This window comes from Salvelinus alpinus, chromosome 22 (genome assembly GCF_045679555.1).
Source record: "Salvelinus alpinus chromosome 22, SLU_Salpinus.1, whole genome shotgun sequence".
NCBI lineage: Eukaryota > Metazoa > Chordata > Actinopteri > Salmoniformes > Salmonidae > Salvelinus > Salvelinus alpinus.
The window spans coordinates 27,363,949-27,387,565 of record NC_092107.1 but is presented as its reverse complement, the minus strand read 5'-3'; the positions used below and the strand labels follow the sequence as shown (position 1 = coordinate 27,387,565).

The 23,617-nt window shown below is 43.5% G+C and overlaps 28 non-coding genes across 28 annotated transcripts; all 28 read left to right on the top strand.

The window, feature by feature from the left end:
• Positions 1–1,177: 1,177 nt before the first annotated feature.
• Positions 1,178–1,250, top strand: trnap-ugg (transfer RNA proline (anticodon UGG)). Its single transcript has one exon. It is a non-coding gene; the product is annotated as a tRNA-Pro (tRNA).
• Positions 1,251–1,945: 695 nt separating this feature from the next.
• On the top strand, positions 1,946–2,018 carry trnap-ugg (transfer RNA proline (anticodon UGG)). The gene has a single exon. It is a non-coding gene; the product is annotated as a tRNA-Pro (tRNA).
• A 695-nt stretch (positions 2,019–2,713) lies between these two features.
• Positions 2,714–2,786, top strand: trnap-ugg (transfer RNA proline (anticodon UGG)). Its single transcript has one exon. It is a non-coding gene; the product is annotated as a tRNA-Pro (tRNA).
• Positions 2,787–3,483: 697 nt separating this feature from the next.
• trnap-ugg (transfer RNA proline (anticodon UGG)) lies at positions 3,484–3,555 on the top strand. Its single transcript has one exon. It is a non-coding gene; the product is annotated as a tRNA-Pro (tRNA).
• Positions 3,556–5,017: 1,462 nt separating this feature from the next.
• trnap-ugg (transfer RNA proline (anticodon UGG)) lies at positions 5,018–5,090 on the top strand. Its single transcript has one exon. It is a non-coding gene; the product is annotated as a tRNA-Pro (tRNA).
• Positions 5,091–6,552: 1,462 nt separating this feature from the next.
• On the top strand, positions 6,553–6,624 carry trnap-ugg (transfer RNA proline (anticodon UGG)). Its single transcript has one exon. It is a non-coding gene; the product is annotated as a tRNA-Pro (tRNA).
• Positions 6,625–7,319: 695 nt separating this feature from the next.
• trnap-ugg (transfer RNA proline (anticodon UGG)) lies at positions 7,320–7,391 on the top strand. Its single transcript has one exon. It is a non-coding gene; the product is annotated as a tRNA-Pro (tRNA).
• Positions 7,392–8,086: 695 nt separating this feature from the next.
• trnap-ugg (transfer RNA proline (anticodon UGG)) lies at positions 8,087–8,158 on the top strand. Its single transcript has one exon. It is a non-coding gene; the product is annotated as a tRNA-Pro (tRNA).
• Positions 8,159–8,853: 695 nt separating this feature from the next.
• trnap-ugg (transfer RNA proline (anticodon UGG)) lies at positions 8,854–8,925 on the top strand. The gene has a single exon. It is a non-coding gene; the product is annotated as a tRNA-Pro (tRNA).
• Positions 8,926–9,621: 696 nt separating this feature from the next.
• On the top strand, positions 9,622–9,693 carry trnap-ugg (transfer RNA proline (anticodon UGG)). The gene has a single exon. It is a non-coding gene; the product is annotated as a tRNA-Pro (tRNA).
• A 695-nt stretch (positions 9,694–10,388) lies between these two features.
• trnap-ugg (transfer RNA proline (anticodon UGG)) lies at positions 10,389–10,460 on the top strand. The gene has a single exon. It is a non-coding gene; the product is annotated as a tRNA-Pro (tRNA).
• Positions 10,461–11,156: 696 nt separating this feature from the next.
• Positions 11,157–11,228, top strand: trnap-ugg (transfer RNA proline (anticodon UGG)). Its single transcript has one exon. It is a non-coding gene; the product is annotated as a tRNA-Pro (tRNA).
• A 695-nt stretch (positions 11,229–11,923) lies between these two features.
• On the top strand, positions 11,924–11,995 carry trnap-ugg (transfer RNA proline (anticodon UGG)). Its single transcript has one exon. It is a non-coding gene; the product is annotated as a tRNA-Pro (tRNA).
• Positions 11,996–12,690: 695 nt separating this feature from the next.
• Positions 12,691–12,762, top strand: trnap-ugg (transfer RNA proline (anticodon UGG)). The gene has a single exon. It is a non-coding gene; the product is annotated as a tRNA-Pro (tRNA).
• Positions 12,763–13,456: 694 nt separating this feature from the next.
• On the top strand, positions 13,457–13,528 carry trnap-ugg (transfer RNA proline (anticodon UGG)). The gene has a single exon. It is a non-coding gene; the product is annotated as a tRNA-Pro (tRNA).
• A 694-nt stretch (positions 13,529–14,222) lies between these two features.
• Positions 14,223–14,294, top strand: trnap-ugg (transfer RNA proline (anticodon UGG)). The gene has a single exon. It is a non-coding gene; the product is annotated as a tRNA-Pro (tRNA).
• A 695-nt stretch (positions 14,295–14,989) lies between these two features.
• Positions 14,990–15,061, top strand: trnap-ugg (transfer RNA proline (anticodon UGG)). The gene has a single exon. It is a non-coding gene; the product is annotated as a tRNA-Pro (tRNA).
• A 695-nt stretch (positions 15,062–15,756) lies between these two features.
• trnap-ugg (transfer RNA proline (anticodon UGG)) lies at positions 15,757–15,828 on the top strand. The gene has a single exon. It is a non-coding gene; the product is annotated as a tRNA-Pro (tRNA).
• Positions 15,829–16,523: 695 nt separating this feature from the next.
• Positions 16,524–16,595, top strand: trnap-ugg (transfer RNA proline (anticodon UGG)). Its single transcript has one exon. It is a non-coding gene; the product is annotated as a tRNA-Pro (tRNA).
• A 695-nt stretch (positions 16,596–17,290) lies between these two features.
• Positions 17,291–17,362, top strand: trnap-ugg (transfer RNA proline (anticodon UGG)). The gene has a single exon. It is a non-coding gene; the product is annotated as a tRNA-Pro (tRNA).
• Positions 17,363–18,056: 694 nt separating this feature from the next.
• Positions 18,057–18,128, top strand: trnap-ugg (transfer RNA proline (anticodon UGG)). Its single transcript has one exon. It is a non-coding gene; the product is annotated as a tRNA-Pro (tRNA).
• Positions 18,129–18,823: 695 nt separating this feature from the next.
• Positions 18,824–18,895, top strand: trnap-ugg (transfer RNA proline (anticodon UGG)). The gene has a single exon. It is a non-coding gene; the product is annotated as a tRNA-Pro (tRNA).
• A 695-nt stretch (positions 18,896–19,590) lies between these two features.
• trnap-ugg (transfer RNA proline (anticodon UGG)) lies at positions 19,591–19,662 on the top strand. Its single transcript has one exon. It is a non-coding gene; the product is annotated as a tRNA-Pro (tRNA).
• A 695-nt stretch (positions 19,663–20,357) lies between these two features.
• trnap-ugg (transfer RNA proline (anticodon UGG)) lies at positions 20,358–20,429 on the top strand. Its single transcript has one exon. It is a non-coding gene; the product is annotated as a tRNA-Pro (tRNA).
• Positions 20,430–21,124: 695 nt separating this feature from the next.
• trnap-ugg (transfer RNA proline (anticodon UGG)) lies at positions 21,125–21,196 on the top strand. Its single transcript has one exon. It is a non-coding gene; the product is annotated as a tRNA-Pro (tRNA).
• Positions 21,197–21,891: 695 nt separating this feature from the next.
• On the top strand, positions 21,892–21,963 carry trnap-ugg (transfer RNA proline (anticodon UGG)). The gene has a single exon. It is a non-coding gene; the product is annotated as a tRNA-Pro (tRNA).
• Positions 21,964–22,658: 695 nt separating this feature from the next.
• Positions 22,659–22,730, top strand: trnap-ugg (transfer RNA proline (anticodon UGG)). Its single transcript has one exon. It is a non-coding gene; the product is annotated as a tRNA-Pro (tRNA).
• A 695-nt stretch (positions 22,731–23,425) lies between these two features.
• On the top strand, positions 23,426–23,498 carry trnap-ugg (transfer RNA proline (anticodon UGG)). Its single transcript has one exon. It is a non-coding gene; the product is annotated as a tRNA-Pro (tRNA).
• Positions 23,499–23,617: the final 119 nt, after the last annotated feature.

The following is a 23,617-nucleotide window of genomic DNA, read 5'->3' as shown; positions in this document are numbered from 1 at the left end:
CATAGAATGGTCAAACAATTTTGTTGGTCAAACCGTTCGGAAGCTACAGACATTTATGGGGATTCCAATGGGGATTTTATCATTTATTCACATACCGGTGCGTCAATCGGCTCAAATTCAATGAGCTCCAATTCGTTTTGATGTCTTCTCTTTCAACTTCAAAATCTTCATTTAGCTCTTCTTCATTTGTTTCTTGCTGTTACAGAAAATGAAAATTGAATCTGAAAGACTCGGCAGATGAATTACAGAGGATTTGAACTGAAACCTGGTCAACTGCTTGGAAGACAGCTATGCTCACAAGTATACCAACAAAACTCACGTGATTCACTGTGGCCTGGCACCATCGACAAGTCAATCCATATCCTCACCGTCATTGCTGGCGACAGCAAAAAAAATGTCTTTGATGAAATGGCTCGTTGGTCTAGGGGTAATATTCTCGCTTTGGGTGCGAGAGGTCCAGGGTTCAAATCCCGGAAGAGCCATTTAACAGTCTGAGACAGGCGGATCTTTGGCTACTGGTTGGAGGGTGCGACTGCCATCCCTGGAGTGCAGGACGAGGTGGCTGAGTGATTAAGGCAATGGACTGCTAATCATTTGTGCTTTGCACAAGTGGCTTCAACATTGCACAAATTTTATTCATTTCTTCCTTGATTAAAAATCTGTAATTTTAACCGGTACTGGTTACCTTCAGACGAGTCCTGTGACACTTGTGGGGGTCGTAGAGCAAAACTGAGAACGGCATTGTGTTTGATAGAGTCTCCCCTTTCAAAAGAATGGTCAAACAATTTTGTTGGTCAAACCGTTCGGAAGCTACAGACATTTATGGGGATTCCAATGGGGATTTTATCATTTATTCACATACCGGTGCGTCAATCGGCTCAAATTCAATGAGCTCCAATTCGTTTTGATGTCTTCTTTTTCAACTTCAAAATCTTCATTTAGCTCTTCTTCATTTGTTTCTTGCTGTTACAGAAAATGAAAATTGAATCTGAAAGACTCGGCAGATGAATTACAGAGGATTTGAACTGAAACCTGGTCAACTGCTTGGAAGACAGCTGTGCTCACAAGTATACCAACAAAACTCACGTGATTCACTGTGGCCTGGCACCATCGACAAGTCAATCCATATCCTCACCGTCATTGCTGGCGACAGCAAAAAAAATGTCTTCGATGAAATGGCTCGTTGGTCTAGGGGTAATGATTCTCGCTTTGGGTGCGAGAGGTCCCGGGTTCAAATCCCGGACGAGCCCTTTAACAGTCTGAGACAGGCGGATCTTTGGCTACTGGTTGGAGGGTGCAACTGCCATCCCTGGAGTGCAGGACGAGGTGGCTGAGTGATTAAGGCAATGGACTGCTAATCATTTGTGCTTTGCACAAGTGGCTTCAACATTGCACAACTTTTATTCATTTCTTCCTTGATTAAAAATCTGTAATTTTAACCGGTACTGGTTACCTTCAGACGAGTCCTGTGACACTTGTGGGGGTCGTAGAGCAAAACTGAGAACGGCATTGTGTTTGTTAGAGTCTCCCCTTTCCATAGAATGGTCAAACAATTTTGTTGGTCAAACCGTTCGGAAGCTACAGACATTTATGGGGATTCCAATGGGGATTTTATCATTTATTCACATACCGGTGCGTCAATCGGCTCAAATTCAATGAGCTCCAATTCGTTTTGATGTCTTCTCTTTCAACTTCAAAATCTTCATTTAGCTCTTCTTCATTTGTTTCTTGCTGTTACAGAAAATGAAAATTGAATCTGAAAGACTCGGCAGATGAATTACAGAGGATTTGAACTGAAACCTGGTCAACTGCTTGGAAGACAGCTATGCTCACAAGTATACCAACAAAACTCACGTGATTCACTGTGGCCTGGCACCATCGACAAGTCAATCCATATCCTCACCGTCATTGCTGGCGACAGCAAAAAAAATGTCTTTGATGAAATGGCTCGTTGGTCTAGGGGTAATGATTCTCGCTTTGGGTGCGAGAGGTCCCGGGTTCAAATCCCGGACGAGCCCTTTAACAGTCTGAGACAGGCGGATCTTTGGCTACTGGTTGGAGGGTGCAACTGCCATCCCTGGAGTGCAGGACGAGGTGGCTGAGTGATTAAGGCAATGGACTGCTAATCATTTGTGCTTTGCACAAGTGGCTTCAACATTGCACAACTTTTATTCATTTCTTCCTTGATTAAAAATCTGTAATTTTAACCGGTACTGGTTACCTTCAGACGAGTCCTGTGACACTTGTGGGGGTCGTAGAGCAAAACTGAGAACGGCATTGTGTTTGTTAGAGTCTCCCCTTTCCATAGAATGGTCAAACAATTTTGTTGGTCAAACCGTTCGGAAGCTACAGACATTTATGGGGATTCCAATGGGGATTTTATCATTTATTCACATACCGGTGCGTCAATCGGCTCAAATTCAATGAGCTCCAATTCGTTTTGATGTCTTCTCTTTCAACTTCAAAATCTTCATTTAGCTCTTCTTCATTTGTTTCTTGCTGTTACAGAAAATGAAAATTGAATCTGAAAGACTCGGCAGATGAATTACAGAGGATTTGAACTGAAACCTGGTCAACTGCTTGGAAGACAGCTATGCTCACAAGTATACCAACAAAACTCACGTGATTCACTGTGGCCTGGCACCATCGACAAGTCAATCCATATCCTCACCGTCATTGCTGGCGACAGCAAAAAAAATGTCGTTGATGAAATGGCTCGTTGGTCTAGGGGTAATGATTCTCGCTTTGGGTGCGAGAGGTCCAGGGTTCAAATCCCGGACGAGCCATTTAACAGTCTGAGACAGGCGGATCTTTGGCTACTGGTTGGAGGGTGCGACTGCCATCCCTGGAGTGCAGGACGAGGTGGCTGAGTGATTAAGGCAATGGACTGCTAATCATTTGTGCTTTGCACAAGTGGCTTCAACATTGCACAACTTTTATTCATTTCTTCCTTGATTAAAAATCTGTAATTTTAACCGGTACTGGTTACCTTCAGACGAGTCCTGTGACACTTGTGGGGGTCGTAGAGCAAAACTGAGAACGGCATTGTGTTTGATAGAGTCTCCCCTTTCCAAAGAATGGTCAAACAATTTTGTTGGTCAAACCGTTCGGAAGCTACAGACATTTATGGGGATTCCAATGGGGATTTTATCATTTATTCACATACCGGTGCGTCAATCGGCTCAAATTCAATGAGCTCCAATTCGTTTTGATGTCTTCTTTTTCAACTTCAAAAAATCTTCATTTAGCTCTTCTTCATTTGTTTCTTGCTGTTACAGAAAATGAAAATTGAATCTGAAAGACTCGGCAGATGAATTACAGAGGATTTGAACTGAAACCTGGTCAACTGCTTGGAAGACAGCTATGCTCACAAGTATACCAACAAAACTCACGTGATTCACTGTGGCCTGGCACCATCGACAAGTCAATCCATATCCTCACCGTCATTGCTGGCGACAGCAAAAAAAATGTCTTTGATGAAATGGCTCGTTGGTCTAGGGGTAATATTCTCGCTTTGGGTGCGAGAGGTCCCGGGTTCAAATCCCGGACGAGCCCTTTAACAGTCTGAGACAGGCGGATCTTTGGCTACTGGTTGGAGGGTGCAACTGCCATCCCTGGAGTGCAGGACGAGGTGGCTGAGTGATTAAGGCAATGGACTGCTAATCATTTGTGCTTTGCACAAGTGGCTTCAACATTGCACAAATTTTATTCATTTCTTCCTTGATTAAAAATCTGTAATTTTAACCGGTACTGGTTACCTTCAGACGAGTCCTGTGACACTTGTGGGGGTCGTAGAGCAAAACTGAGAACGGCATTGTGTTTGTTAGAGTCTCCCCTTTCCATAGAATGGTCAAACAATTTTGTTGGTCAAACCGTTCGGAAGCTACAGACATTTATGGGGATTCCAATGGGGATTTTATCATTTATTCACATACCGGTGCGTCAATCGGCTCAAATTCAATGAGCTCCAATTCGTTTTGATGTCTTCTTTTTCAACTTCAAAATCTTCATTTAGCTCTTCTTCATTTGTTTCTTGCTGTTACAGAAAATGAAAATTGAATCTGAAAGACTCGACAGATGAATTACAGAGGATTTGAACTGAAACCTGGTCAACTGCTTGGAAGACAGCTATGCTCACAAGTATACCAACAAAACTCACGTGATTCACTGTGGCCTGGCACCATCGACAAGTCAATCCATATCCTCACCGTCATTGCTGGCGACAGCAAAAAAAATGTCTTTGATGAAATGGCTCGTTGGTCTAGGGGTAATATTCTCGCTTTGGGTGCGAGAGGTCCCGGGTTCAAATCCCGGTCGAGCCCTTTAACAGTCTGAGACAGGCGGATCTTTGGCTACTGGTTGGAGGTTGCAACTGCCATCCCTGGAGTGCAGGACGAGGTGGCTGAGTGATTAAGGCAATGGACTGCTAATCATTTGTGCTTTGCACAAGTGGCTTCAACATTGCACAACTTTTATTCATTTCTTCCTTGATTAAAAATCTGTAATTTTAACCGGTACTGGTTACCTTCAGACGAGTCCTGTGACACTTGTGGGGGTCGTAGAGCAAAACTGAGAACGGCATTGTGTTTGTTAGAGTCTCCCCTTTCCATAGAATGGTCAAACAATTTTGTTGGTCAAACCGTTCGGAAGCTACAGACATTTATGGGGATTCCAATGGGGATTTTATCATTTATTCACATACCGGTGCGTCAATCGGCTCAAATTCAATGAGCTCCAATTCGTTTTGATGTCTTCTTTTTCAACTTCAAAATCTTCATTTAGCTCTTCTTCATTTGTTTCTTGCTGTTACAGAAAATGAAAATTGAATCTGAAAGACTCGGCAGATGAATTACAGAGGATTTGAACTGAAACCTGGTCAACTGCTTGGAAGACAGCTGTGCTCACAAGTATACCAACAAAACTCACGTGATTCACTGTGGCCTGGCACCATCGACAAGTCAATCCATATCCTCACCGTCATTGCTGGCGACAGCAAAAAAAATGTCTTTGATGAAATGGCTCGTTGGTCTAGGGGTAATGATTCTCGCTTTGGGTGCGAGAGGTCCCGGGTTCAAATCCCGGACGAGCCCTTTAACAGTCTGAGACAGGCGGATCTTTGGCTACTGGTTGGAGGGTGCAACTGCCATCCCTGGAGTGCAGGACGAGGTGGCTGAGTGATTAAGGCAATGGACTGCTAATCATTTGTGCTTTGCACAAGTGGCTTCAACATTGCACAACTTTTATTCATTTCTTCCTTGATTAAAAATCTGTAATTTTAACCGGTACTGGTTACCTTCAGACGAGTCCTGTGACACTTGTGGGGGTCGTAGAGCAAAACTGAGAACGGCATTGTGTTTGTTAGAGTCTCCCCTTTCCATAGAATGGTCAAACAATTTTGTTGGTCAAACCGTTCGGAAGCTACAGACATTTATGGGGATTCCAATGGGGATTTTATCATTTATTCACATACCGGTGCGTCAATCGGCTCAAATTCAATGAGCTCCAATTCGTTTTGATGTCTTCTTTTTCAACTTCAAAATCTTCATTTAGCTCTTCTTCATTTGTTTCTTGCTGTTACAGAAAATGAAAATTGAATCTGAAAGACTCGACAGATGAATTACAGAGGATTTGAACTGAAACCTGGTCAACTGCTTGGAAGACAGCTATGCTCACAAGTATACCAACAAAACTCACGTGATTCACTGTGGCCTGGCACCATCGACAAGTCAATCCATATCCTCACCGTCATTGCTGGCGACAGCAAAAAAAATGTCTTTGATGAAATGGCTCGTTGGTCTAGGGGTAATATTCTCGCTTTGGGTGCGAGAGGTCCCGGGTTCAAATCCCGGTCGAGCCCTTTAACAGTCTGAGACAGGCGGATCTTTGGCTACTGGTTGGAGGTTGCAACTGCCATCCCTGGAGTGCAGGACGAGGTGGCTGAGTGATTAAGGCAATGGACTGCTAATCATTTGTGCTTTGCACAAGTGGCTTCAACATTGCACAACTTTTATTCATTTCTTCCTTGATTAAAAATCTGTAATTTTAACCGGTACTGGTTACCTTCAGACGAGTCCTGTGACACTTGTGGGGGTCGTAGAGCAAAACTGAGAACGGCATTGTGTTTGTTAGAGTCTCCCCTTTCCATAGAATGGTCAAACAATTTTGTTGGTCAAACCGTTCGGAAGCTACAGACATTTATGGGGATTCCAATGGGGATTTTATCATTTATTCACATACCGGTGCGTCAATCGGCTCAAATTCAATGAGCTCCAATTCGTTTTGATGTCTTCTTTTTCAACTTCAAAATCTTCATTTAGCTCTTCTTCATTTGTTTCTTGCTGTTACAGAAAATGAAAATTGAATCTGAAAGACTCGGCAGATGAATTACAGAGGATTTGAACTGAAACCTGGTCAACTGCTTGGAAGACAGCTGTGCTCACAAGTATACCAACAAAACTCACGTGATTCACTGTGGCCTGGCACCATCGACAAGTCAATCCATATCCTCACCGTCATTGCTGGCGACAGCAAAAAAAATGTCTTTGATGAAATGGCTCGTTGGTCTAGGGGTAATATTCTCGCTTTGGGTGCGAGAGGTCCCGGGTTCAAATCCCGGACGAGCCCTTTAACAGTCTGAGACAGGCGGATCTTTGGCTACTGGTTGGAGGGTGCAACTGCCATCCCTGGAGTGCAGGACGAGGTGGCTGAGTGATTAAGGCAATGGACTGCTAATCATTTGTGCTTTGCACAAGTGGCTTCAACATTGCACAACTTTTATTCATTTCTTCCTTGATTAAAAATCTGTAATTTTAACCGGTACTGGTTACCTTCAGACGAGTCCTGTGACACTTGTGGGGGTCGTAGAGCAAAACTGAGAACGGCATTGTGTTTGTTAGAGTCTCCCCTTTCCATAGAATGGTCAAACAATTTTGTTGGTCAAACCGTTCGGAAGCTACAGACATTTATGGGGATTCCAATGGGGATTTTATCATTTATTCACATACCGGTGCGTCAATCGGCTCAAATTCAATGAGCTCCAATTCGTTTTGATGTCTTCTCTTTCAACTTCAAAATCTTCATTTAGCTCTTCTTCATTTGTTTCTTGCTGTTACAGAAAATGAAAATTGAATCTGAAAGACTCGGCAGATGAATTACAGAGGATTTGAACTGAAACCTGGTCAACTGCTTGGAAGACAGCTATGCTCACAAGTATACCAACAAAACTCACGTGATTCACTGTGGCCTGGCACCATCGACAAGTCAATCCATATCCTCACCGTCATTGCTGGCGACAGCAAAAAAAATGTATTTGATGAAATGGCTCGTTGGTCTAGGGGTAATATTCTCGCTTTGGGTGCGAGAGGTCCCGGGTTCAAATCCCGGACGAGCCCTTTAACAGTCTGAGACAGGCGGATCTTTGGCTACTGGTTGGAGGGTGCAACTGCCATCCCTGGAGTGCAGGACGAGGTGGCTGAGTGATTAAGGCAATGGACTGCTAATCATTTGTGCTTTGCACAAGTGGCTTCAACATTGCACAAATTTTATTCATTTCTTCCTTGATTAAAAATCTGTAATTTTAACCGGTACTGGTTACCTTCAGACGAGTCCTGTGACACTTGTGGGGGTCGTAGAGCAAAACTGAGAACGGCATTGTGTTTGTTAGAGTCTCCCCTTTCCATAGAATGGTCAAACAATTTTGTTGGTCAAACCGTTCGGAAGCTACAGACATTTATGGGGATTCCAATGGGGATTTTATCATTTATTCACATACCGGTGCGTCAATCGGCTCAAATTCAATGAGCTCCAATTCGTTTTGATGTCTTCTTTTTCAACTTCAAAATCTTCATTTAGCTCTTCTTCATTTGTTTCTTGCTGTTACAGAAAATGAAAATTGAATCTGAAAGACTCGGCAGATGAATTACAGAGGATTTGAACTGAAACCTGGTCAACTGCTTGGAAGACAGCTATGCTCACAAGTATACCAACAAAACTCACGTGATTCACTGTGGCCTGGCACCATCGACAAGTCAATCCATATCCTCACCGTCATTGCTGGCGACAGCAAAAAAAATGTCTTTGATGAAATGGCTCGTTGGTCTAGGGGTATGATTCTCGCTTTGGGTGCGAGAGGTCCCGGGTTCAAATCCCGGACGAGCCCTTTAACAGTCTGAGACAGGCGGATCTTTGGCTACTGGTTGGAGGTTGCAACTGCCATCCCTGGAGTGCAGGACGAGGTGGCTGAGTGATTAAGGCAATGAACTGCTAATCATTTGTGCTTTGCACAAGTGGCTTCAACATTGCACAACTTTTATTCATTTCTTCCTTGATTAAAAATCTGTAATTTTAACCGGTACTGGTTACCTTCAGACGAGTCCTGTGACACTTGTGGGGGTCGTAGAGCAAAACTGAGAACGGCATTGTGTTTGTTAGAGTCTCCCCTTTCCATAGAATGGTCAAACAATTTTGTTGGTCAAACCGTTCGGAAGCTACAGACATTTATGGGGATTCCAATGGGGATTTTATCATTTATTCACATACCGGTGCGTCAATCGGCTCAAATTCAATGAGCTCCAATTCGTTTTGATGTCTTCTCTTTCAACTTCAAAATCTTCATTTAGCTCTTCTTCATTTGTTTCTTGCTGTTACAGAAAATGAAAATTGAATCTGAAAGACTCGGCAGATGAATTACAGAGGATTTGAACTGAAACCTGGTCAACTGCTTGGAAGACAGCTATGCTCACAAGTATACCAACAAAACTCACGTGATTCACTGTGGCCTGGCACCATCGACAAGTCAATCCATATCCTCACCGTCATTGCTGGCGACAGCAAAAAAAATGTCTTTGATGAAATGGCTCGTTGGTCTAGGGGTATGATTCTCGCTTTGGGTGCGAGAGGTCCCGGGTTCAAATCCCGGACGAGCCCTTTAACAGTCTGAGACAGGCGGATCTTTGGCTACTGGTTGGAGGGTGCGACTGCCATCCCTGGAGTGCAGGACGAGGTGGCTGAGTGATTAAGGCAATGGACTGCTAATCATTTGTGCTTTGCACAAGTGGCTTCAACATTGCACAACTTTTATTCATTTCTTCCTTGATTAAAAATCTGTAATTTTAACCGGTACTGGTTACCTTCAGACGAGTCCTGTGACACTTGTGGGGGTCGTAGAGCAAAACTGAGAACGGCATTGTGTTTGATAGAGTCTCCCCTTTCCAAAGAATGGTCAAACAATTTTGTTGGTCAAACCGTTCGGAAGCTACAGACATTTATGGGGATTCCAATGGGGATTTTATCATTTATTCACATACCGGTGCGTCAATCGGCTCAAATTCAATGAGCTCCAATTCGTTTTGATGTCTTCTTTTTCAACTTCAAAAAATCTTCATTTAGCTCTTCTTCATTTGTTTCTTGCTGTTACAGAAAATGAAAATTGAATCTGAAAGACTCGGCAGATGAATTACAGAGGATTTGAACTGAAACCTGGTCAACTGCTTGGAAGACAGCTATGCTCACAAGTATACCAACAAAACTCACGTGATTCACTGTGGCCTGGCACCATCGACAAGTCAATCCATATCCTCACCGTCATTGCTGGCGACAGCAAAAAAATGTCTTTCATGAAATGGCTCGTTGGTCTAGGGGTATGATTCTCGCTTTGGGTGCGAGAGGTCCCGGGTTCAAATCCCTGACGAGCCCTTTAACAGTCTGAGACAGGTGGATTTTTGACTCCTGGTTGGAGGGTGCAACTGCCATCCCTGGAGTGCAGGACGAGGTGGCTGAGTGATTAAGGCAATGGACTGCTAATCATTTGTGCTTTGCACAAGTGGCTTCAACATTGCACAACTTTTATTCATTTCTTCCTTGATTAAAAATCTGTAATTTTAACCGGTACTGGTTACCTTCAGACGAGTCCTGTGACACTTGTGGGGGTCGTAGAGCAAAACTGAGAACGGCATTGTGTTTGTTAGAGTCTCCCCTTTCCATAGAATGGTCAAACAATTTTGTTGGTCAAACCGTTCGGAAGCTACAGACATTTATGGGGATTCCAATGGGGATTTTATCATTTATTCACATACCGGTGCGTCAATCGGCTCAAATTCAATGAGCTCCAATTCGTTTTGATGTCTTCTTTTTCAACTTCAAAATCTTCATTTAGCTCTTCTTCATTTGTTTCTTGCTGTTACAGAAAATGAAAATTGAATCTGAAAGACTCGGCAGATGAATTACAGAGGATTTGAACTGAAACCTGGTCAACTGCTTGGAAGACAGCTATGCTCACAAGTATACCAACAAAACTCACGTGATTCACTGTGGCCTGGCACCATCGACAAGTCAATCCATATCCTCACCGTCATTGCTGGCGACAGCAAAAAAAATGTCTTTGATGAAATGGCTCGTTGGTCTAGGGGTATGATTCTCGCTTTGGGTGCGAGAGGTCCCGGGTTCAAATCCCGGTCGAGCCCTTTAACAGTCTGAGACAGGCGGATATTTGGCTACTGGTTGGAGGTTGCAACTGCCATCCCTGGAGTGCAGGACGAGGTGGCTGAGTGATTAAGGCAATGGACTGCTAATCATTTGTGCTTTGCACAAGTGGCTTCAACATTGCACAACTTTTATTCATTTCTTCCTTGATTAAAAATCTGTAATTTTAACCGGTACTGGTTACCTTCAGACGAGTCCTGTGACACTTGTGGGGGTCGTAGAGCAAAACTGAGAACGGCATTGTGTTTGTTAGAGTCTCCCCTTTCAAAAGAATGGTCAAACAATTTTGTTGGTCAAACCGTTCGGAAGCTACAGACATTTATGGGGATTCCAATGGGGATTTTATCATTTATTCACATACCGGTGCGTCAATCGGCTCAAATTCAATGAGCTCCAATTCGTTTTGATGTCTTCTTTTTCAACTTCAAAAAATCTTCATTTAGCTCTTCTTCATTTGTTTCTTGCTGTTACAGAAAATGAAAATTGAATCTGAAAGACTCGGCAGATGAATTACAGAGGATTTGAACTGAAACCTGGTCAACTGCTTGGAAGACAGCTATGCTCACAAGTATACCAACAAAACTCACGTGATTCACTGTGGCCTGGCACCATCGACAAGTCAATCCATATCCTCACCGTCATTGCTGGCGACAGCAAAAAAATGTCTTTCATGAAATGGCTCGTTGGTCTAGGGGTATGATTCTCGCTTTGGGTGCGAGAGGTCCCGGGTTCAAATCCCTGACGAGCCCTTTAACAGTCTGAGACAGGTGGATTTTTGACTCCTGGTTGGAGGGTGCAACTGCCATCCCTGGAGTGCAGGACGAGGTGGCTGAGTGATTAAGGCAATGGACTGCTAATCATTTGTGCTTTGCACAAGTGGCTTCAACATTGCACAACTTTTATTCATTTCTTCCTTGATTAAAAATCTGTAATTTTAACCGGTACTGGTTACCTTCAGACGAGTCCTGTGACACTTGTGGGGGTCGTAGAGCAAAACTGAGAACGGCATTGTGTTTGTTAGAGTCTCCCCTTTCCATAGAATGGTCAAACAATTTTGTTGGTCAAACCGTTCGGAAGCTACAGACATTTATGGGGATTCCAATGGGGATTTTATCATTTATTCACATACCGGTGCGTCAATCGGCTCAAATTCAATGAGCTCCAATTCGTTTTGATGTCTTCTTTTTCAACTTCAAAATCTTCATTTAGCTCTTCTTCATTTGTTTCTTGCTGTTACAGAAAATGAAAATTGAATCTGAAAGACTCGGCAGATGAATTACAGAGGATTTGAACTGAAACCTGGTCAACTGCTTGGAAGACAGCTATGCTCACAAGTATACCAACAAAACTCACGTGATTCACTGTGGCCTGGCACCATCGACAAGTCAATCCATATCCTCACCGTCATTGCTGGCGACAGCAAAAAAAATGTCTTTGATGAAATGGCTCGTTGGTCTAGGGGTATGATTCTCGCTTTGGGTGCGAGAGGTCCCGGGTTCAAATCCCGGTCGAGCCCTTTAACAGTCTGAGACAGGCGGATATTTGGCTACTGGTTGGAGGTTGCAACTGCCATCCCTGGAGTGCAGGACGAGGTGGCTGAGTGATTAAGGCAATGGACTGCTAATCATTTGTGCTTTGCACAAGTGGCTTCAACATTGCACAACTTTTATTCATTTCTTCCTTGATTAAAAATCTGTAATTTTAACCGGTACTGGTTACCTTCAGACGAGTCCTGTGACACTTGTGGGGGTCGTAGAGCAAAACTGAGAACGGCATTGTGTTTGTTAGAGTCTCCCCTTTCCATAGAATGGTCAAACAATTTTGTTGGTCAAACCGTTCGGAAGCTACAGACATTTATGGGGATTCCAATGGGGATTTTATCATTTATTCACATACCGGTGCGTCAATCGGCTCAAATTCAATGAGCTCCAATTCGTTTTGATGTCTTCTCTTTCAACTTCAAAATCTTCATTTAGCTCTTCTTCATTTGTTTCTTGCTGTTACAGAAAATGAAAATTGAATCTGAAAGACTCGGCAGATGAATTACAGAGGATTTGAACTGAAACCTGGTCAACTGCTTGGAAGACAGCTATGCTCACAAGTATACCAACAAAACTCACGTGATTCACTGTGGCCTGGCACCATCGACAAGTCAATCCATATCCTCACCGTCATTGCTGGCGACAGCAAAAAAAATGCCTTTGATGAAATGGCTCGTTGGTCTAGGGGTATGATTCTCGCTTTGGGTGCGAGAGGTCCAGGGTTCAAATCCCGGAAGAGCCATTTAACAGTCTGAGACAGGCGGATCTTTGGCTACTGGTTGGAGGGTGCGACTGCCATCCCTGGAGTGCAGGACGAGGTGGCTGAGTGATTAAGGCAATGGACTGCTAATCATTTGTGCTTTGCACAAGTGGCTTCAACATTGCACAAATTTTATTCATTTCTTCCTTGATTAAAAATCTGTAATTTTAACCGGTACTGGTTACCTTCAGACGAGTCCTGTGACACTTGTGGGGGTCGTAGAGCAAAACTGAGAACGGCATTGTGTTTGATAGAGTCTCCCCTTTCAAAAGAATGGTCAAACAATTTTGTTGGTCAAACCGTTCGGAAGCTACAGACATTTATGGGGATTCCAATGGGGATTTTATCATTTATTCACATACCGGTGCGTCAATCGGCTCAAATTCAATGAGCTCCAATTCGTTTTGATGTCTTCTTTTTCAACTTCAAAATCTTCATTTAGCTCTTCTTCATTTGTTTCTTGCTGTTACAGAAAATGAAAATTGAATCTGAAAGACTCGGCAGATGAATTACAGAGGATTTGAACTGAAACCTGGTCAACTGCTTGGAAGACAGCTATGCTCACAAGTATACCAACAAAACTCACGTGATTCACTGTGGCCTGGCACCATCGACAAGTCAATCCATATCCTCACCGTCATTGCTGGCGACAGCAAAAAAATGTCTTTCATGAAATGGCTCGTTGGTCTAGGGGTATGATTCTCGCTTTGGGTGCGAGAGGTCCCGGGTTCAAATCCCTGACGAGCCCTTTAACAGTCTGAGACAGGTGGATTTTTGACTCCTGGTTGGAGGGTGCAACTGCCATCCCTGGAGTGCAGGACGAGGTGGCTGAGTGATTAAGGCAATGGACTGCTAATCATTTGTGCTTTGCACAAGTGGCTTCAACATTGCACAACTTTTATTCATTTCTTCCTTGATTAAAAATCTGTAATTTTAACCGGTACTGGTTACCTTCAGACGAGTCCTGTGACACTTGTGGGGGTCGTAGAGCAAAACTGAGAACGGCATTGTGTTTGTTAGAGTCTCCCCTTTCCATAGAATGGTCAAACAATTTTGTTGGTCAAACCGTTCGGAAGCTACAGACATTTATGGGGATTCCAATGGGGATTTTATCATTTATTCACATACCGGTGCGTCAATCGGCTCAAATTCAATGAGCTCCAATTCGTTTTGATGTCTTCTTTTTCAACTTCAAAATCTTCATTTAGCTCTTCTTCATTTGTTTCTTGCTGTTACAGAAAATGAAAATTGAATCTGAAAGACTCGGCAGATGAATTACAGAGGATTTGAACTGAAACCTGGTCAACTGCTTGGAAGACAGCTATGCTCACAAGTATACCAACAAAACTCACGTGATTCACTGTGGCCTGGCACCATCGACAAGTCAATCCATATCCTCACCGTCATTGCTGGCGACAGCAAAAAAATGTCTTTCATGAAATGGCTCGTTGGTCTAGGGGTATGATTCTCGCTTTGGGTGCGAGAGGTCCCGGGTTCAAATCCCTGACGAGCCCTTTAACAGTCTGAGACAGGTGGATTTTTGACTCCTGGTTGGAGGGTGCAACTGCCATCCCTGGAGTGCAGGACGAGGTGGCTGAGTGATTAAGGCAATGGACTGCTAATCATTTGTGCTTTGCACAAGTGGCTTCAACATTGCACAACTTTTATTCATTTCTTCCTTGATTAAAAATCTGTAATTTTAACCGGTACTGGTTACCTTCAGACGAGTCTTGTGACACTTGTGGGGGTCGTAGAGCAAAACTGAGAACGGCATTGTGTTTGTTAGAGTCTCCCCTTTCCATAGAATGGTCAAACAATTTTGTTGGTCAAACCGTTCGGAAGCTACAGACATTTATGGGGATTCCAATGGGGATTTTATCATTTATTCACATACCGGTGCGTCAATCGGCTCAAATTCAATGAGCTCCAATTCGTTTTGATGTCTTCTTTTTCAACTTCAAAATCTTCATTTAGATCTTCTTCATTTGTTTCTTGCTGTTACAGAAAATGAAAATTGAATCTGAAAGACTCGGCAGATGAATTACAGAGGATTTGAACTGAAACCTGGTCAACTGCTTGGAAGACAGCTATGCTCACAAGTATACCAACAAAACTCACGTGATTCACTGTGGCCTGGCACCATCGACAAGTCAATCCATATCCTCACCGTCATTGCTGGCGACAGCAAAAAAAATGTCTTTCATGAAATGGCTCGTTGGTCTAGGGGTATGATTCTCGCTTTGGGTGCGAGAGGTCCCGGGTTCAAATCCCTGACGAGCCCTTTAACAGTCTGAGACAGGTGGATTTTTGACTCCTGGTTGGAGGGTGCAACTGCCATCCCTGGAGTGCAGGACGAGGTGGCTGAGTGATTAAGGCAATGGACTGCTAATCATTTGTGCTTTGCACAAGTGGCTTCAACATTGCACAACTTTTATTCATTTCTTCCTTGATTAAAAATCTGTAATTTTAACCGGTACTGGTTACCTTCAGACGAGTCCTGTGACACTTGTGGGGGTCGTAGAGCAAAACTGAGAACGGCATTGTGTTTGTTAGAGTCTCCCCTTTCCATAGAATGGTCAAACAATTTTGTTGGTCAAACCGTTCGGAAGCTACAGACATTTATGGGGATTCCAATGGGGATTTTATCATTTATTCACATACCGGTGCGTCAATCGGCTCAAATTCAATGAGCTCCAATTCGTTTTGATGTCTTCTTTTTCAACTTCAAAATCTTCATTTAGCTCTTCTTCATTTGTTTCTTGCTGTTACAGAAAATGAAAATTGAATCTGAAAGACTCGGCAGATGAATTACAGAGGATTTGAACTGAAACCTGGTCAACTGCTTGGAAGACAGCTATGCTCACAAGTATACCAACAAAACTCACGTGATTCACTGTGGCCTGGCACCATCGACAAGTCAATCCATATCCTCACCGTCATTGCTGGCGACAGCAAAAAAAATGTCTTTGATGAAATGGCTCGTTGGTCTAGGGGTAATATTCTCGCTTTGGGTGCGAGAGGTCCCGGGTTCAAATCCCGGACGAGCCCTTTAACAGTCTGAGACAGGCGGATCTTTGGCTACTGGTTGGAGGGTGCAACTGCCATCCCTGGAGTGCAGGACGAGGTGGCTGAGTGATTAAGGCAATGGACTGCTAATCATTTGTGCTTTGCACAAGTGGCTTCAACATTGCACAACTTTTATTCATTTCTTCCTTGATTAAAAATCTGTAATTTTAACCGGTACTGGTTACCTTCAGACGAGTCCTGTGACACTTGTGGGGGTCGTAGAGCAAAACTGAGAACGGCATTGTGTTTGTTAGAGTCTCCCCTTTCCATAGAATGGTCAAACAATTTTGTTGGTCAAACCGTTCGGAAGCTACAGACATTTATGGGGATTCCAATGGGGATTTTATCATTTATTCACATACCGGTGCGTCAATCGGCTCAAATTCAATGAGCTCCAATTCGTTTTGATGTCTTCTTTTTCAACTTCAAAATCTTCATTTAGCTCTTCTTCATTTGTTTCTTGCTGTTACAGAAAATGAAAATTGAATCTGAAAGACTCGGCAGATGAATTACAGAGGATTTGAACTGAAACCTGGTCAACTGCTTGGAAGACAGCTATGCTCACAAGTATACCAACAAAACTCACGTGATTCACTGTGGCCTGGCACCATCGACAAGTCAATCCATATCCTCACCGTCATTGCTGGCGACAGCAAAAAAAATGTCTTTCATGAAATGGCTCGTTGGTCTAGGGGTATGATTCTCGCTTTGGGTGCGAGAGGTCCCGGGTTCAAATCCCTGACGAGCCCTTTAACAGTCTGAGACAGGTGGATTTTTGACTCCTGGTTGGAGGGTGCAACTGCCATCCCTGGAGTGCAGGACGAGGTGGCTGAGTGATTAAGGCAATGGACTGCTAATCATTTGTGCTTTGCACAAGTGGCTTCAACATTGCACAACTTTTATTCATTTCTTCCTTGATTAAAAATCTGTAATTTTAACCGGTACTGGTTACCTTCAGACGAGTCCTGTGACACTTGTGGGGGTCGTAGAGCAAAACTGAGAACGGCATTGTGTTTGTTAGAGTCTCCCCTTTCCATAGAATGGTCAAACAATTTTGTTGGTCAAACCGTTCGGAAGCTACAGACATTTATGGGGATTCCAATGGGGATTTTATCATTTATTCACATACCGGTGCGTCAATCGGCTCAAATTCAATGAGCTCCAATTCGTTTTGATGTCTTCTTTTTCAACTTCAAAATCTTCATTTAGCTCTTCTTCATTTGTTTCTTGCTGTTACAGAAAATGAAAATTGAATCTGAAAGACTCGGCAGATGAATTACAGAGGATTTGAACTGAAACCTGGTCAACTGCTTGGAAGACAGCTATGCTCACAAGTATACCAACAGAACTCACGTGATTCACTGTGGCCTGGCACCATCGACAAGTCAATCCATATCCTCACCGTCATTGCTGGCGACAGCAAAAAAAATGTCTTTGATGAAATGGCTCGTTGGTCTAGGGGTATGATTCTCGCTTTGGGTGCGAGAGGTCCCGGGTTCAAATCCCGGACGAGCCCTTTAACAGTCTGAGACAGGCGGATCTTTGGCTACTGGTTGGAGGGTGCAACTGCCATCCCTGGAGTGCAGGACGAGGTGGCTGAGTGATTAAGGCAATGGACTGCTAATCATTTGTGCTTTGCACAAGTGGCTTCAACATTGCACAACTTTTATTCATTTCTTCCTTGATTAAAAATCTGTAATTTTAACCGGTACTGGTTACCTTCAGACGAGTCCTGTGACACTTGTGGGGGTCGTAGAGCAAAACTGAGAACGGCATTGTGTTTGTTAGAGTCTCCCCTTTCCATAGAATGGTCAAACAATTTTGTTGGTCAAACCGTTCGGAAGCTACAGACATTTATGGGGATTCCAATGGGGATTTTATCATTTATTCACATACCGGTGCGTCAATCGGCTCAAATTCAATGAGCTCCAATTCGTTTTGATGTCTTCTTTTTCAACTTCAAAATCTTCATTTAGCTCTTCTTCATTTGTTTCTTGCTGTTACAGAAAATGAAAATTGAATCTGAAAGACTCGGCAGATGAATTACAGAGGATTTGAACTGAAACCTGGTCAACTGCTTGGAAGACAGCTATGCTCACAAGTATACCAACAAAACTCACGTGATTCACTGTGGCCTGGCACCATCGACAAGTCAATCCATATCCTCACCGTCATTGCTGGCGACAGCAAAAAAATGTCTTTCATGAAATGGCTCGTTGGTCTAGGGGTATGATTCTCGCTTTGGGTGCGAGAGGTCCCGGGTTCAAATCCCTGACGAGCCCTTTAACAGTCTGAGACAGGTGGATTTTTGACTCCTGGTTGGAGGGTGCAACTGCCATCCCTGGAGTGCAGGACGAGGTGGCTGAGTGATTAAGGCAATGGACTGCTAATCATTTGTGCTTTGCACAAGTGGCTTCAACATTGCACAACTTTTATTCATTTCTTCCTTGATTAAAAATCTGTAATTTTAACCGGTACTGGTTACCTTCAGACGAGTCCTGTGACACTTGTGGGGGTCGTAGAGCAAAACTGAGAACGGCATTGTGTTTGTTAGAGTCTCCCCTTTCCATAGAATGGTCAAACAATTTTGTTGGTCAAACCGTTCGGAAGCTACAGACATTTATGGGGATTCCAATGGGGATTTTATCATTTATTCACATACCGGTGCGTCAATCGGCTCAAATTCAATGAGCTCCAATTCGTTTTGATGTCTTCTTTTTCAACTTCAAAATCTTCATTTAGCTCTTCTTCATTTGTTTCTTGCTGTTACAGAAAATGAAAATTGAATCTGAAAGACTCGGCAGATGAATTACAGAGGATTTGAACTGAAACCTGGTCAACTGCTTGGAAGACAGCTATGCTCACAAGTATACCAACAAAACTCACGTGATTCACTGTGGCCTGGCACCATCGACAAGTCAATCCATATCCTCACCGTCATTGCTGGCGACAGCAAAAAAAATGTCTTTGATGAAATGGCTCGTTGGTCTAGGGGTATGATTCTCGCTTTGGGTGCGAGAGGTCCCGGGTTCAAATCCCGGACGAGCCCTTTAACAGTCTGAGACAGGCGGATCTTTGGCTACTGGTTGGAGGGTGCAACTGCCATCCCTGGAGTGCAGGACGAGGTGGCTGAGTGATTAAGGCAATGGACTGCTAATCATTTGTGCTTTGCACAAGTGGCTTCAACATTGCACAACTTTTATTCATTTCTTCCTTGATTAAAAATCTGTAATTTTAACCGGTACTGGTTACCTTCAGACGAGTCCTGTGACACTTGTGGGGGTCGTAGAGCAAAACTGAGAACGGCATTGTGTTTGTTAGAGTCTCCCCTTTCCATAGAATGGTCAAACAATTTTGTTGGTCAAACCGTTCGGAAGCTACAGACATTTATGGGGATTCCAATGGGGATTTTATCATTTATTCACATACCGGTGCGTCAATCGGCTCAAATTCAATGAGCTCCAATTCGTTTTGATGTCTTCTTTTTCAACTTCAAAATCTTCATTTAGCTCTTCTTCATTTGTTTCTTGCTGTTACAGAAAATGAAAATTGAATCTGAAAGACTCGGCAGATGAATTACAGAGGATTTGAACTGAAACCTGGTCAACTGCTTGGAAGACAGCTATGCTCACAAGTATACCAACAAAACTCACGTGATTCACTGTGGCCTGGCACCATCGACAAGTCAATCCATATCCTCACCGTCATTGCTGGCGACAGCAAAAAAAAATTCTTTGATGAAATGGCTCGTTGGTCTAGGGGTATGATTCTCGCTTTGGGTGCGAGAGGTCCCGGGTTCAAATCCCGGACGAGCCCTTTAACAGTCTGAGACAGGCGGATCTTTGGCTACTGGTTGGAGGGTGCAACTGCCATCCCTGGAGTGCAGGACGAGGTGGCTGAGTGATTAAGGCAATGGACTGCTAATCATTTGTGCTTTGCACAAGTGGCTTCAACATTGCACAACTTTTATTCATTTCTTCCTTGATTAAAAATCTGTAATTTTAACCGGTACTGGTTACCTTCAGACGAGTCCTGTGACACTTGTGGGGGTCGTAGAGCAAAACTGAGAACGGCATTGTGTTTGATAGAGTCTCCCCTTTCCATAGAATGGTCAAACAATTTTGTTGGTCAAACCGTTCGGAAGCTACAGACATTTATGGGGATTCCAATGGGGATTTTATCATTTATTCACATACCGGTGCGTCAATCGGCTCAAATTCAATGAGCTCCAATTCGTTTTGATGTCTTCTTTTTCAACTTCAAAATCTTCATTTAGCTCTTCTTCATTTGTTTCTTGCTGTTACAGAAAATGAAAATTGAATCTGAAAGACTCGGCAGATGAATTACAGAGGATTTGAACTGAAACCTGGTCAACTGCTTGGAAGACAGCTATGCTCACAAGTATACCAACAAAACTCACGTGATTCACTGTGGCCTGGCACCATCGACAAGTCAATCCATATCCTCACCGTCATTGCTGGCGACAGCAAAAAAAATGTCTTTGATGAAATGGCTCGTTGGTCTAGGGGTATGATTCTCGCTTTGGGTGCGAGAGGTCCCGGGTTCAAATCCCGGACGAGCCCTTTAACAGTCTGAGACAGGCGGATCTTTGGCTACTGGTTGGAGGGTGCAACTGCCATCCCTGGAGTGCAGGACGAGGTGGCTGAGTGATTAAGGCAATGGACTGCTAATCATTTGTGCTTTGCACAAGTGGCTTCAACATTGCACAACTTTTATTCATTTCTTCCTTGATTAAAAATCTGTAATTTTAACCGGTACTGGTTACCTTCAGACGAGTCCTGTGACACTTGTGGGGGTCGTAGAGCAAAACTGAGAACGGCATTGTGTTTGTTAGAGTCTCCCCTTTCCATAGAATGGTCAAACAATTTTGTTGGTCAAACCGTTCGGAAGCTACAGACATTTATGGGGATTCCAATGGGGATTTTATCATTTATTCACATACCGGTGCGTCAATCGGCTCAAATTCAATGAGCTCCAATTCGTTTTGATGTCTTCTTTTTCAACTTCAAAATCTTCATTTAGCTCTTCTTCATTTGTTTCTTGCTGTTACAGAAAATGAAAATTGAATCTGAAAGACTCGGCAGATGAATTACAGAGGATTTGAACTGAAACCTGGTCAACTGCTTGGAAGACAGCTATGCTCACAAGTATACCAACAAAACTCACGTGATTCACTGTGGCCTGGCACCATCGACAAGTCAATCCATATCCTCACCGTCATTGCTGGCGACAGCAAAAAAAATGTCTTTGATGAAATGGCTCGTTGGTCTAGGGGTATGATTCTCGCTTTGGGTGCGAGAGGTCCCGGGTTCAAATCCCGGACGAGCCCTTTAACAGTCTGAGACAGGCGGATCTTTGGCTACTGGTTGGAGGGTGCAACTGCCATCCCTGGAGTGCAGGACGAGGTGGCTGAGTGATTAAGGCAATGGACTGCTAATCATTTGTGCTTTGCACAAGTGGCTTCAACATTGCACAACTTTTATTCATTTCTTCCTTGATTAAAAATCTGTAATTTTAACCGGTACTGGTTACCTTCAGACGAGTCCTGTGACACTTGTGGGGGTCGTAGAGCAAAACTGAGAACGGCATTGTGTTTGTTAGAGTCTCCCCTTTCCATAGAATGGTCAAACAATTTTGTTGGTCAAACCGTTCGGAAGCTACAGACATTTATGGGGATTCCAATGGGGATTTTATCATTTATTCACATACCGGTGCGTCAATCGGCTCAAATTCAATGAGCTCCAATTCGTTTTGATGTCTTCTTTTTCAACTTCAAAATCTTCATTTAGCTCTTCTTCATTTGTTTCTTGCTGTTACAGAAAATGAAAATTGAATCTGAAAGACTCGGCAGATGAATTAAAGAGGATTTGAACTGAAACCTGGTCAACTGCTTGGAAGACAGCTATGCTCACAAGTATACCAACAAAACTCACGTGATTCACTGTGGCCTGGCACCATCGACAAGTCAATCCATATCCTCACCGTCATTGCTGGCGACAGCAAAAAAAATGTCTTTCATGAAATGGCTCGTTGGTCTAGGGGTAATATTCTCGCTTTGGGTGCGAGAGGTCCCGGGTTCAAATCCCGGACGAGCCCTTTAACAGTCTGAGACAGGCGGATCTTTGGCTACTGGTTGGAGGGTGCAACTGCCATCCCTGGAGTGCAGGACGAGGTGGCTGAGTGATTAAGGCAATGGACTGCTAATCATTTGTGCTTTGCACAAGTGGCTTCAACATTGCACAACTTTTATTCATTTCTTCCTTGATTAAAAATCTGTAATTTTAACCGGTACTGGTTACCTTCAGACGAGTCCTGTGACACTTGTGGGGGTCGTAGAGCAAAACTGAGAACGGCATTGTGTTTGTTAGAGTCTCCCCTTTCCATAGAATGGTCAAACAATTTTGTTGGTCAAACCGTTCGGAAGCTACAGACATTTATGGGGATTCCAATGGGGATTTTATCATTTATTCACATACCGGTGCGTCAATCGGCTCAAATTCAATGAGCTCCAATTCGTTTTGATGTCTTCTTTTTCAACTTCAAAATCTTCATTTAGCTCTTCTTCATTTGTTTCTTGCTGTTACAGAAAATGAAAATTGAATCTGAAAGACTCGGCAGATGAATTACAGAGGATTTGAACTGAAACCTGGTCAACTGCTTGGAAGACAGCTATGCTCACAAGTATACCAACAAAACTCACGTGATTCACTGTGGCCTGGCACCATCGACAAGTCAATCCATATCCTCACCGTCATTGCTGGCGACAGCAAAAAAAATGTCTTTGATGAAATGGCTCGTTGGTCTAGGGGTAATATTCTCGCTTTGGGTGCGAGAGGTCCCGGGTTCAAATCCCGGACGAGCCCTTTAACAGTCTGAGACAGGCGGATCTTTGGCTACTGGTTGGAGGGTGCAACTGCCATCCCTGGAGTGCAGGACGAGGTGGCTGAGTGATTAAGGCAATGGACTGCTAATCATTTGTGCTTTGCACAAGTGGCTTCAACATTGCACAACTTTTATTCATTTCTTCCTTGATTAAAAATCTGTAATTTTAACCGGTACTGGTTACCTTCAGACGAGTCCTGTGACACTTGTGGGGGTCGTAGAGCAAAACTGAGAACGGCATTGTGTTTGTTAGAGTCTCCCCTTTCCATAGAATGGTCAAACAATTTTGTTGGTCAAACCGTTCGGAAGCTACAGACATTTATGGGGATTCCAATGGGGATTTTATCATTTATTCACATACCGGTGCGTCAATCGGCTCAAATTCAATGAGCTCCAATTCGTTTTGATGTCTTCTTTTTCAACTTCAAAATCTTCATTTAGCTCTTCTTCATTTGTTTCTTGCTGTTACAGAAAATGAAAATTGAATCTGAAAGACTCGGCAGATGAATTACAGAGGATTTGAACTGAAACCTGGTCAACTGCTTGGAAGACAGCTATGCTCACAAGTATACCAACAAAACTCACGTGATTCACTGTGGCCTGGCACCATCGACAAGTCAATCCATATCCTCACCGTCATTGCTGGCGACAGCAAAAAAAATGTCTTTGATGAAATGGCTCGTTGGTCTAGGGGTAATGATTCTCGCTTTGGGTGCGAGAGGTCCCGGGTTCAAATCCCGGACGAGCCCTTTAACAGTCTGAGACAGGCGGATCTTTGGCTACTGGTTGGAGGGTGCAACTGCCATCCCTGGAGTGCAGGACGAGGTGGCTGAGTGATTAAGGCAATGGACTGCTAATCATTTGTGCT